The following is a 13,542-nucleotide window of genomic DNA, read 5'->3' as shown; positions in this document are numbered from 1 at the left end:
AGAGGTTTCCTGCATATACCTTGGACAGCAAAGGCAAGCAACAAAAAAGTACTGGAGGGCGCAACACCAAATCACTGGAAGGAAAATCACAAAACTGTGTCTCACTTATTTTGGTCATGTCATGGGGGGACTTCACTGGAAAAAGGAATTATGTTGGGAAGAGTTAGAGGTAAAAGGAAACCAGGCGGCCAAAGAACACAATGGCTGGACACTATCAAAGCTGACACCAGCCAGACCAGGGGTAGGCAACCTCGGCTCTTTTATGACTCATGGACTTCAACTCCCAGAATTCCTGAGTCAGCTGACTCAAGAATTCTGGGAGTTGAAGTCCATAAGTCATAAAAGAGCCGGACTTCCGGTGGCGGCGCGGCGCCGAAGACAGCCTTCCCGGGCTGCCCGCGGCTCAGCTGTTTGTTTTTTCGCCCGAAACAGCGCCGATCAGCTGTTCGGGCGAAATTGAAGCCCCCTCCTCGGGAGAAGAGGAGGGGGTGAGGCCCCAGGTAGGGGTAGAGTTCTCCGGGGCCGCCTGAGCTTGGAGCTTGGGCGGCTGAAGGATTGAACTCCCCCGAAGCCTGGGTTGCTCCCAGCTGGCCGGCGTCTCTGCTCCGAACTTCTTGGAGCAGAGCCAGGCGTCTGTGAACCATCCCTGCCTGAAGAAAGGACTATGGTTTAAAGGAGCAGGCAGAGCGGTACAAGAGGAAAAGGTGAAGAGGATTATTTTACTATACTCTCGAGCTTGTTGGACTTTTTAAACTTTAAGTGAAAGTGCGTCATAATTGTGGACTAAAAGATGGCGGCGAAACCTCCCCCTAAAACTCTTCGGAGTGGTGGATCCTCGCCGGTGCAACAATCATCACTACAGGCGTTGCACCCTCCTGAAGCGCTGACATCGAAGGATTTGCGAGATGCTTTGGATAAACATGCCCAGGTACTTTTGGAATCAATTAATCAATCAATTGCTGATAAATTTGCACAGATGGAGGAGAAATTGGAGAAATTGGAGGAGAGAATGGAAGAGAGGATGGAACAGAAGTTCAGCGTGATGAAGGTAGACATTTTGACTTCAGTGCATAAAGTGGCGGAATGTGTGGAAGATTTAGATGAAAAAATGGATGATCTGGCTCAAAGGAATGCTATATTAGAAGTAAAAGCACGGGAGAATGAAAATGCAAGAGACAAAATGGAAAGGGAGTTAAGCCTTGCCCAATATTACCAGATGCAGTTTGCTGTCAGAATCAGAGGTTTAAAAGAGAATATTAAAGAAGATTTAAAGCAGCTGATCTCTGAGGCTCTCGAAGTGGTATTGAACCAGCCAGCATCTGAAATAAGAGCAGCTATGGATAAAGTGTTTCGGGTGAATTCATGGATTGCCAGACAGAGAAAGTTGCCTAGAGATGTGGTGGTTTATTTTGCAAAAAGAGAAATTAGAGATCAAGTTATACAAGCTGCCTATGATGCTAAAGTTGTGATTGCTGAACAAGAAGTCTTGGTTTTAAAAGAAATCCCTCCAAGGATTTTAAGGGGAAGGAAAGACTATACATTTCTCGTGCATGAGCTTAAGCAAAGAGATATAAGGTTCAGATGGGAGATTCCAGATGGGCTGATGGTGATGCATGAAGGTAAAAGGTACCGGCTGATTACTGTGAAGCAAGCGCGTGATTTCTACAATAATGTCTTAAAAGCAACCCCATTAACACTTCTGGAAGCTGTAAAGGGATCTGGAGAAGGAGAACATCAAGAGGATGAAACAGAGGAAAATGGTGCTGGAGGAGATCAAGCTACAATTTCTTTGGATGATCCTAGAGAGCAAAGAGTAACGCGTGCTGCTTTAAAACGAGCAAAGAAAATAAAAGAACAAGATCAGCAAAAGCCTTCAGATTCTTCACAACGTACTCATAGCCAAGCAGTGGGAGGAGCACGGCCTAAAGAAGTTAGTCCTATCAAAGCTGTGGTCCAAGAGCTTTTGGAGGATATGCATGGCAACTAAATTTTTAACCTGGAATGTTAATGGACTAAATTCACCGCAGAAGAGGAAGAAAGTTTTTCAATATTTAAAACAATTTAAGATAGATGTTATATGTCTGCAAGAAACGCATATTAGAGTTTTGGATCAAAAGCACTTACTGAACTCGAGGCTGGGTACGCAATTTGTTGCTTCTGCAGAGAATAAGAAAAATGGAGTGGTTGTTTATGTTAAAAGTGCCTTAACAGCAGACTTAATTGAAACAGATAAGCATGGAAGATATGTTATGATTGAGCTGTTGTTAGAAGGTAAAAAGACGCTTTTAGTTGGATTATATGCACCTAACCAACAACAAGCTGACTTTTTTAGCTTACTTCACACAAAGCTTACCCAGTTGGATTATAAATCTTTTATTTTTATGGGGGACTGGAATGGTGTTTTGGATGTGCAGTTGGATAAGGCTGGAGCTTTTAAGCGCATTCCAAGTCATGCTAGATTGCCTAAATCTTTTTTTGAATTGAAGGACGACCTGGAATTGCGAGATATTTGGCGTGAGAGACACTTGCAGGAGAAGGATTATACTTTTTATTCTGACAGACACCAATCTTTTTCGAGGATTGATTTTATTTTGTTGACTAATGATTTTTTTTTGAGAACTAAAAAGGTGAAGATTTGTGCAAGAACTATTTCTGACCACAGTCCAGTTTGGTTGGAGATTGATAAGGAGAAAAGAGATAGGCGCTCGTGGCGCGTAAATGAGAATTTGTTTAGAAATCAGAGAAATGTGGAAGAATGCAAACAGCGGATGAAGGATTTTTTTGAGATTAATATGAATAAGGGTACCTCTATGGATATGGTTTGGGATGCTAGCAAGGCCTATATGAGAGGGGTGTTGATATATATGAATAATAGACATAGACGTGCAGTGGAAACTAGAAGGAAAGAACTGGAGAATGAAATAAAGGAAAAAGAAAAGGTTTTGATTTTGAACCCAGAGGATGTGAAGATTAAGGAGGCTATTAGACTGCTAAGAGGACAATTTGATAAATTAATGGCTGATCAAGTGGCGACCAATCTGCGGTTTGCTAGGCATAATACTTTTTGCAACGCTAATAAACCAGGCAGATGGTTAGCTTATAGACTGAGGAAAAAACAAAGGGCCTCTAATATAGATAAGATTGAGTATAAAGGAAGGGTTGTGTTTCAACAGAATCTTATTAAGGATGCTTTTGTGGATTTTTATTCGAAATTATATACTAAAGAGGAAATTAATGCAAAAGATATTGATATATACTTGGAGAATGCTAGCATCCCGGTTCTTACGCAAATACAAAAAGAGGGGATTAATCAACTGATTACAGAAGAAGAAATTTTTACAGCAATTAAGGAACTGAAGGTGGATAAAGCACCAGGCACGGATGGCTTGACTGCGGCCTATTATAAAAATTTACAATTAGAGATGATAAAACTGTTAAAGGAACTGTTCCAGACAATCCAGAGGGGGGGAAAGGTGCCACCGTCTTGGAGAACAGCTTTTATCTCTTTGATTCCGAAGGAAGACCAGGATGCTACTCAAGTTAAAAATTACAGACCGATATCGCTTTTAAATACAGATTATAAGATATTTGCTAAGGTTTTGGCTAATAGACTGATGAGGGTTCTGCAACAGGTGATTCATGGGGATCAAACGGGGTTTATTAGTGGTAGGCAAATGAAAAATAATGTGAGACATATAGTTGATGTGTTAGAGTTTTTGGAAAGGCACAACCAGATCTCTGCAGCGCTAATCTTTTTAGATGCTGAAAAGGCCTTTGATCAATTGAATTGGCAATTTTTGTTGAAAGTTTTAGATAAAATGGATTTTGGGGAAAATTTTTTACAACCGATTAGGGCATTATAACAAAAACAAACTGCCCGAATCATAGTTAACAATAGCCTGACAGCAGCATGTAATATTGAGAAGGGCACAAGGCAAGGGTGTCCGTTATCGCCCTTGTTATTTGTGTTAACATTAGACATATTATTGGTTAAGATTCGGAATTCGGAAAAAATTAAGGGGATACAAGTTGGAGACCAGGACTATAGATTGAGAGCATTTGCAGACGATCTGGTTGTTACAGTGACCCAGCCAGAGAATTCTGTTGTGGACCTGATGGAGATAATAACACAATATGGGAAGGTTTCTGGATTTAAAGTAAATACACAGAAAACTAAAATTTTGGCTAGAAATATGACAGTTTCACAGAAGGCTCTCTTAGAAGGATTAACTGGATTTGAGATTGTTAAAAGGGTTAAATATTTGGGGGTGATTTTGTCGCCCTCTAATACAAAGTTATATAAAAATAATTATGAAAAACTATGGGGGAAAATTCAAAAAGAATTGGAGAGTTGGGAAAAATTGCAATTGTCTTTGTTGGGACGGATTGCAGCAGTGAAAATGAATGTCCTGCCCAAATTTTTATTTTTATTTCAAATGATACCGATTCTTAAGAAAGATTCTAATTTGGAGGAATGGCAGTGTGGTATCAATAAATTTGTGTGGGCAGGGAAAAAGCCACGAGTTAAACTTAAGATTATGCAGGATACTCGTGAGAGAGGTGGCCTTAAATTGCCTAATTTTAAACTATATTATGAAGCTGCTGCATTAGTAGGAATAAGCGATTGGATTAATTTGACGCAACCGAGGTTATTAAATCTTGAGGGCCATGATTTGTTGTTTGGCTGGCATGCATATTTGTTGTATGATAAGAAGGTAGATACTGTGTTTAGGATGCATATTTTAAGGCAGGTATTACTGAGAGTTTGGAAGAAGTATAGACATAAGTTAAGCAGCAAGATACCATTGTGGGCAATTCCAAAACACGCAATAGAAAATATACATGCTGGTTTCAAACATGATGTGACTACGTACAAGGAAATTTTAAGCTTGGAAAGGAATGTTTGGTGTTTGAAATCATATAGCCTCTTGCGAGAAGAGAAGGTTGTTCAAACTTGGTTTCAATATATTCAGTTACGGGCCAGGTGGAAAGAAGACCAGAAAAATGCATTTGCAATGACTGATGAAAATTTGATAAAGCAAATTAGAAATCAGGGACCAGCACATATCAAACGGATATATCTTGCACTGATAGAGATTGATTCAGAAACAGAGCTTGTTAAGGATTGTATGATAAAATGGGCCCAAAACATTCAGGAAGTTATTACAATGGACACGTGGGAAAAGATTTGGGTGAGGAATGTAAAATTTACTCAAGCTCAAAATCTAAGAGAGAACTTTTACAAAATGTTTTATAGATGGCATTTAGATCCTAAAAAGCTTGCAAGTATGTATCCGAATTACCAGCCTAAATGTTGGAGGTGTGGTGATGAAGATGCAACATATTTTCACATATGGTGGACATGTAAGAAGGTTAAGGTTTTTTGGATAAAAGTCTGGTGGAATATGCAGAAGATTTTTAAACGGAGGATAAAGTTTTGTCCGCAATTTTTTTTGTTGGGAATAATTGTCGACGCTACAGTTGTGGACACCAAGTTGATGTTGAACTTAGTTACGGCAGCAAGACTTTTGATAGGTCAATATTGGAAGAAAGAGGAACTGCCGACCATAGAAGAGTGGACTTTAAAGGTTTCCAACCTGGCAGAGATGGCGAAGATTTCGGCCTATTTGAAAGATCATTCGCAAGAACGTTATATTATGGAATGGAGAAAATGGATTGAGTTTATCCAGAACAAGTATAGGGTTAAGAAGTTTTATGTAGCATTCGAATAAGTCTTCTTTCGTTTTTTTTTCTTTTTCTATTTTAGTTTTTTATATATATAATATTAATATTGCCAAGGTTTGTTTTATCCTATATAAGCTAGAGAGTGATGGATTTTAGAATTTATAGTTGTTAGTATATGGTTGTTTATGATTGCTTTTTTATATATATATACCTTGTATTTAGCTCTGGGAAGTCGGGGGGGGAGGGGGGGAGGGGGGGAGGTAGGGGGGGAGGAGGGAGGGGGGGAGGGGGGAGGTAGGGGGGAGGTAGGGGGGGAGGAGGGAGGGGGAAGGGGGGCTTTTTAAAGGAAAACTGTATTTTAAAACTTTTCAATAAAAAAAAAATAAAAGAGCCGAGGTTGCCTACCCCTGAGCCAAACCATAGAAAAACTCAAAGAAGTAAGGACGCGACTGAATGGATATCATCATCGTCGTCGTCGTCATCACTTACCCTACTTTAAATCATAAGGCTGCTATATAGATGAAATGGAACAGCTCTATATATGCTGCTGTGACTTCAGGAAGAATAATCTATGCATTCAGATAGAGACGTTGCCTAAACAGGAAAAACTGAAATACGCAGGATTCCTTTATATGGATGATAATGCAGGCCCAATGGAGAGCAATGTGCCTCCTTTGAAACCTACCTGGCACCATGCCCTATTTGATTTTATTTATTTTAGATTTTTTAAAATTAAAAATAGTAAATGGTAAGCTACCAAAGCACTAACCTCAAGCATTACCTACTGGGTTGCATCTACTGTGTAGTCTAGAGCAGAGGTGGGTAACTATGGCCCTTTTATGATTTGTGGACTTCAACTCCCAGAATAGTTCCCCACCCCTACTCTAGAGGCATTCTTACACAATAAAAATAAGAGTCTACAATTCAGTGCTTTATTAGAAAAGTACATATCTGGTCAGGAAATCAGGCAGCAGTAAATTGAACTGATATGTTTTAAGTAAAGCAGTATAATGTTGGGGTTTTAAAGAAGCTTTCCTTCCTACATCAGTAATGTCTCATCAGCCAATAGGCAGGCCACCCCCTAAATAATGTTATCCAGTTCCTCTTTTCTCTGTGTAATATTTAGTATAATTTATTCTGCATCTTTATGATAACAAGCTTCTCAGTGTCGGCTGGAGATAATGGGATATATATAGTCCAAAAAATAAAAATAAAAAATCTGGAAGGTTGTAGAATAGAGAACGGTGTTGTTAAGAAATATAAGGTCATAGTCCTGTTCCCAAAAATCTGATAATAAAATTCTTCGAATATTCGTAGATAATCTCCTTGTTATCTAAAGTTTAGACAAGACAACACTATTTTTTTCTGTGAGAAAGCACTATCCTTTAGATAGAACACAATCATCCTATGGCATTGAAACAGCTGGCTTTACACGGCTATTCATGCATCCCTGAACTTTTATGATAGATGTTTTAATGGCATGAATCTTAGTCTTATCCATTATATGTAATTCAGTACTGCTATTAAAAGGATGGGAGTGAGAATGTTTCAAACTGCTTTCAGACATGGAATATGCTACTGGAAATTGGGGAAAAATGTTACTTGTGTACATTATTAACAAAAAAGTGATGAGATAACCCCCCTGGCCTTGTAATTTACTAAGCGTCATCTCCCATATAAAAAAAAAATGAAGAAGTTGTTAAATGCATCCTATTTCAGGCCTAAGGCTGTCCATCTCGCATGAATGGATGAAAGTGAAAGAATCCAGCAAAACAGTTCAGCCCCTGCATTTAACTTCTATTCAGAAGCATTTCCTACCACAACGTCTGCATTTCCTAGTTGTTGAATCTGTAACTTTTGCTCAAAAATGATTTCAGAGGAGTTTCATTTCAGGATGAGAGAATCTTAATGGTAGACAGGATGAAGATTGCATTGCTTCTGTATAAAACTGTATATTAGAAATAAAATAAATTGCCACAGAGATAGTTGGACTACATTCCCATAATACCCGCCTTTGATTATATTGGCTGTAGGAGCTGTAAGAACTATAGTCCAAACTATCTGGAGATATCCATTGTAGGAAAGAAAAGGGTTAATACTGCCTGTTTATCAATTTTTTTGGTAATGTTTTTTCATTGCTTAAGCAGGGAGATAAACTGAAAGCATTCAATATAAAAGTCACCTGATGACAAACAGAAAGAACATTGACCCGTTCAACTTCTGTGAATGTTTCATGCATGTTTTGCAAAGCCCCTTATATCTCATTTTCATGGCCACTGGCGCTAATCACCAGCCCCAAAGCAAGCAGAAAAATATGCCAGCATAAATTATGATGCCCCCATTGGGAGGCTGGTGAAGGATACTGTCCTAATGCACCTTTTGCAGTCCTAGTTAAAGAAAGGTCTTAATGGATTCCCCTTGCTTTATTCACTCTTCCATTTGTCAGCAAGAAAGCAGCCAGTCTTCCTAATGCAAGGTGGGATTGGGTAAAGTTGCTTAGAGGTGGAGTTGTCCTCATCACATTGTCCAATTAACATTTTGTAGATACAGAGAGGTGTGTGAAGTGGGAGGGAGCACTACCAATACTTTTTATTATTTACAGCAGACAAGTCAAACACAAGGCCCGGGGGCCAGATCCGGCCCGCGAAGTGGTTTCATGTGGCCCGTGAAGCCATCCTGGAAACAGTGAGGGAACGTCCCCCACTGCCTTGGCCCTGGCCCAGAGACCCTCTGTCCGCCAGAGACCCTCAGATCTGTCCCACTCCTGCCCAGGCCCCCATAGACACCCTTGATGAGAATGATGTAGAGCTTGCCACACCCACCCAGTAGGCCATATGCACTCTAGCCACGCCCACCCTGGCCATACCCACCCGGCCCCCTGAGAGCAACCGCAATGCTGATGCGGCCCTCAGTAAAATTGAGTTTGACACCCCTGATTTACAGTATTAAACAAATGTATATGCCCCCCCCAACTCACACACTGTGACTCCAGGTGGAAGATAGCAATAAAAAGGTCACAATTTAAATCCTACCACCTCTTCCATCCACCCTCATGGTTACAACAAACAAAATCAAGCAAGCGACTTGATTGGCTCTGTATCAACCCAGGACCTCCAAGCCTGTTGGCAGAATTACCTGTATATCTTCAGGGCCTTTCAGAGGCTTTCAAGCTTTTGCTTATGGCAACCCCCATGACCCGTTACTTAGGGTACTTCTCAGAATAGTTCTAGCAATCTTTTAAAGGAGTACTGAATTCAGAAATAACTGCCAGGCCTAAGCTCCAGAGACAACATAGTCTGATCTACTCGAGTCCAGATCTTTATTTGCTTCTACCTAGTAGACAGACTAGGTAGAAGCTCCAAGATCACTGCAGATGGGGACTGTAGCCAAGAAATTAAAAGACGCTTGCTCCTTGGGAGGAGAGCCATGGCAATTCTAGACAGCACACTAAAAAGCAGAGACATCACCCTGTCAACAAAAGTGCGTATAGTCAAGGCTATGGTCTTCCCAGTTGCAATGTATGGCAGTGAAAGCTGGACCATAAGAAAGGCTGAGCGCCAAAGAATTGAAGCCTTTGAACTATGGTGCTGGAGAAGACTCCTGCGAGTCCATTGGACTGCAAGGCGATCAAACCGGTCAGTCCTAGAGGAGATCAACCCTGACTGCTCTTTAGAAGGCCAGATCCTGAAGCTAAAACTCAAATACTTTGGCCACCTAATGAGAAGGAAAGACTCACTGGAGAAGAGCCTAATGCTGGGAAAGATTGAGGGCACTAGAAGAAGGGGACGACAGAGAATGAGGTGGCTGGATGGAGTCACTGAAGCAGTAGGCATGAGCTTAAATGGACTCCAGAAGATGGTAGAGGACAGGAAGGCCTGGAGGAACGTTGTCCATAGTGTCGCGATGGGTCGGACACGACTTCGCAACTAACAACAACAGTAGACAGACGGGGCGCAATGGCTCACTGGTTGAAGACGCTGAGCTTGTCAGCTGAAGGGAAATGTGAACCATGGTCATAAGTTACCGTACTTTTTTCAGTGCCACTGTAATTTTGAATGGTCACTAAATGAACTGTTGTTAAGTCCAGGACTACCTGTATATTTAAAAAATGAATGCATAAATGAGTAAATTAAAAGAATCATGTCAAACTTGGTTTCTACCAATTTCTACCAAACATTTCTATTAAACGTTTCAATAAAAATGTTCACAACTTTTGTTTTCAAAGAACTGGCTTATCTTTAAGGTGATCCTCTTTTGAGACAGTCATTTCTTCAATATCAAATGATACAAAGAAATGTATTTGGAGACTAAACATTGGAAGTGTTAAATATGCTGGAATATCAATATATTGTTCAAGCAACAGCTTATTCCTTTAATAAAAAAGATAAATTTTAGAAATAGCCACAGAAGTAGCTGACACATTCTGATGATTGTATTTCTCAAGGCAGAAATAATATGAGAAGTCCTGCCTCTAGATCTCTCAAAGATGGTTAGTATTTCTATTCTCAGTATAAATAAAAGGCATGAAGAAATTGAGAGACGAAAGAAAATTGTATTTAATAAGAAGCCTGTCCCTTGGAATGTGGATAATATTTCCAATTACCCTTGGAGAAGCAGATAGCTTTTCTTTTCTTTTCTCAATTCTCTTCAGAGATAGTTGAATATAACTGATCATCCTCTCTTTAGAAAAAGTGTAAAAAGGATTGCCTAAGGAAACAAATAGTTATACTTGGGTGACATAGCAGAAAAACAAAGTTAGGTATTTTTATCTTCGACATACCATGATGATTAATTCATTGTTTTTATCCTTGTGAGACTGATATTTTTTTAAACTTGTATTTCTTCTAGGCATGCTGTCATTTGCTGCAGATAATCCTAGGTATAGCAACAGATTTCATTCTGAATCATATAGTCCTAAACCAAATCATAGCACCATACAGTATTGTGGAAAGAAAGATTGTTTGGAATATTATGGTCTTGGTTTCAAATTCTTGATATTTTAATCTCAGATAGCTCATATAGCATAATATATTGCAGGGGTGTCCAACCTTGGCAACTTTTAAGATTTGTGGATTTCAACTCATGGCTGGCTGGAGAATTCTGGGTCTTAAAGTTGCCAAGGTTGGACACCCGTAATACATACTGACTGGTCAAATATGTACCCCTGGTCAGTACCTGACTGGTCAAATGTATGGTAATGTTTCTTTTTTATTTGTAAAAAAATACATGTCAAATAATTTTAAATAATTCGTAAAATGGAATCGTTTATTGATCGTACACACTGCCTGACACATAACATTTTACAAGGTTTCAGACACTCTCACTGTGTTTCATCACTGTTTCTTCTGTCTTGCTGCATTAGAAAAACCAAGGATGGAAAGATGGAGTGGCTATCTATATAATGTCTATTCTCCCATTTTTGTCCAGTCTCCAATCCTCCCTTTTTGAGAAAAGTTGTTCAGAAGAACTATGGAAGAAGTGGATTATCTGGACATGTAAGAACTGAGTTTCAAACTGGACCATAGCGCTTATGGCATTGATTGACCTTTGGTGGGCTTGGGATGAGGGTAGGATATCCATCATGGGCCTCCTTAATCTCTTGGCAGTTTTCAATACTGTCAATCGTGGTTCCCCATCTGAGCCAGTTGAGGGTTTAGGTTAGGAGCAGGAAACATACTTGTGCACTGTTGTCTCAAGATCAGTTCAGATAGTTTGGTGGGGGGAGAAGTCCAGGGCTTGATTCTTGGAATGCTCTGTGGGAATGAACTTGGGAGACAGGAGGGAAGAGCAGCAGATTGGACAACTGGTGTGTAAGAGCCAGTATTTCTACTTGTCCGTCTTGTCTCAACTACCTCACAGGGTTAACAGCTCTCTTCTTGTTCCACTTAACATTGTCATGAAACTGTTGAGTTAGGTCATCCATCAGCATGGACATCAAGCATCAGTCTGCCCCGGGTTGTCCAAATGATGTCATCAAGATGCTTTCCCAGTGCCTGGAGATACTGCAGGTCTGGATGAGAAAGAATAGGCTTTAGTTCAACCCTGACAAGACAAAGTGGCTATGGATTTTAGGGCCTTCTGTATGTCATGATAGTTTATAATCTTTCCATAGAAGAAGAAATTGATCCATCTGTGACACAATCAGGCGGGATCCAGCCAGACGTTATACAGGTAATTTAGAAATACTGGTAGTTGATGCTAAACTGAATGAGATGTATATTCAATTCAATGCAGTCTTAATTTATTACCAAATCTAAACTTTAAAAAAGTTATATATCTTCCAAGATGAAAATTATGAAACAATATTAATGGCCAACGTTAGCAGAATTATTTGTGTGACTGTTCCACTGAGGTAATATAATCTAGAAACCACAATCTGCAATGTCTTTGTTTATTACATCAATTTTTATGCTGTCCACGTACCAGACTTTAGACAGTTTAGACAAAATTAATAAAATATTATTAATAAAATCCACCTTACAACAAAGAATTGTTTTCAATGGCTTCCTAAATGACAGAAAGATGAGCTTCATCTTGACCTTGGGTGAGAAGCTCATCCAGAGTCAGGGGACGTCTACTGAGGCCATTTTATTGCTCCTGCCCTCTTGATCTCTCAGCCAAAGGCACCTGGTCAATCATCCCCCATAATTAATCTTTGTTGGGAGAGCAGATTCTATCTAGAAACAAGTAGTCCCAAAGGGAATAAGGACTCAAGCCATATGTATAGGGCTTCTTAGATAACCAACAACACCTTGAATTGGCACAGAAACCTATCGGCCCAAGCCTCCTACAAGACAGGTGTCATTCTACTGGACCAGTTATTGCTGGTCAGCAAGGAGACAACTGTATTCTGTGCCTGATGCAGATTCCAGGTCTTTTTTTTAAGTAAAAGCAAATTGCAGTAGTCTGGGAATTGCAAATGGCTTGTTTTCCTCTGTGGCTAGAGGTCCAGGAAGCTTACCAAGCTTATTTTGGCCATGATGTCTAGCTGCCGTTCTCAGAGCACACACCTTTCTGGGGAATGCATCATGAAGAATAAAACAGATATGCTTCTGCACTAACAGCTACTCCATCTTGCTACTGAGCATTGGAGTCTGTTCTATGCCATCTAGTCCCTCAGAGAGAGCACCAAGTCAAGACTCTGACTGCATCTCCTGCTTTGCCTAGAGTACAGAAATAAAGTGGAGTATAATTTGTATAATGAGGACATATAACCCCATAGATCAACGGTCCCCAACCTTTTCCTTTTTCCAATTTTTGCCATAGATAGTGGGGAGGAGAAGGATCATCCCACACATGCAGTTTCACTTGCCCATTGCTCACCTCCAGCTGTGCAGTCCAGTTGGGGACCCCTGCCGTAGATGACTTCATCCTGAAGCTTCATGTGATATGAAAAGTATAGTGGAAAGGGACAAGCTTTGAAGCATTCCAGATGAATTTTCTGCAGGCTCCATCTCTCCTCCCCCATTACCTCCAACAGGAACCAAACCACTGACCTGAATCCCTAAATCTTGGGCATACCATTGTCAATGCTACTGAATGCTATTTACAGATCTAATGGACTAGCAGGGACAGGCAACCTTGGCTCTTTTATGACTCAGCTGGCTCAGGAATTCTGGGAGTTGAAGTCCACGAGTCATAAAAGAGCCAAGGTTGCCTACCCCTGGACTAGGAGATCTACATCACACTTATTGGAGTCCTGTTGCAGGTCATCTGCGGAAGTCGCCAATGGTTTCTGTCCCATGTTTGCTCCAGTATCCCAAAGGAAAGCCATCTGGCTAATCTATAGGGCTGTCTGTACTTGTAGTATTACCACCATCTCTACAAACATATCTAACAAAAACAGACTGGAACATG

Source organism: Vipera ursinii, assembly GCF_947247035.1.
Source record: "Vipera ursinii genome assembly, chromosome: 3".
In the NCBI taxonomy this organism is placed as follows: domain Eukaryota; kingdom Metazoa; phylum Chordata; class Lepidosauria; order Squamata; family Viperidae; genus Vipera; species Vipera ursinii.
The sequence above is the reverse complement of the archived record's forward strand: the minus strand, read 5'-3'. Positions refer to the sequence as shown.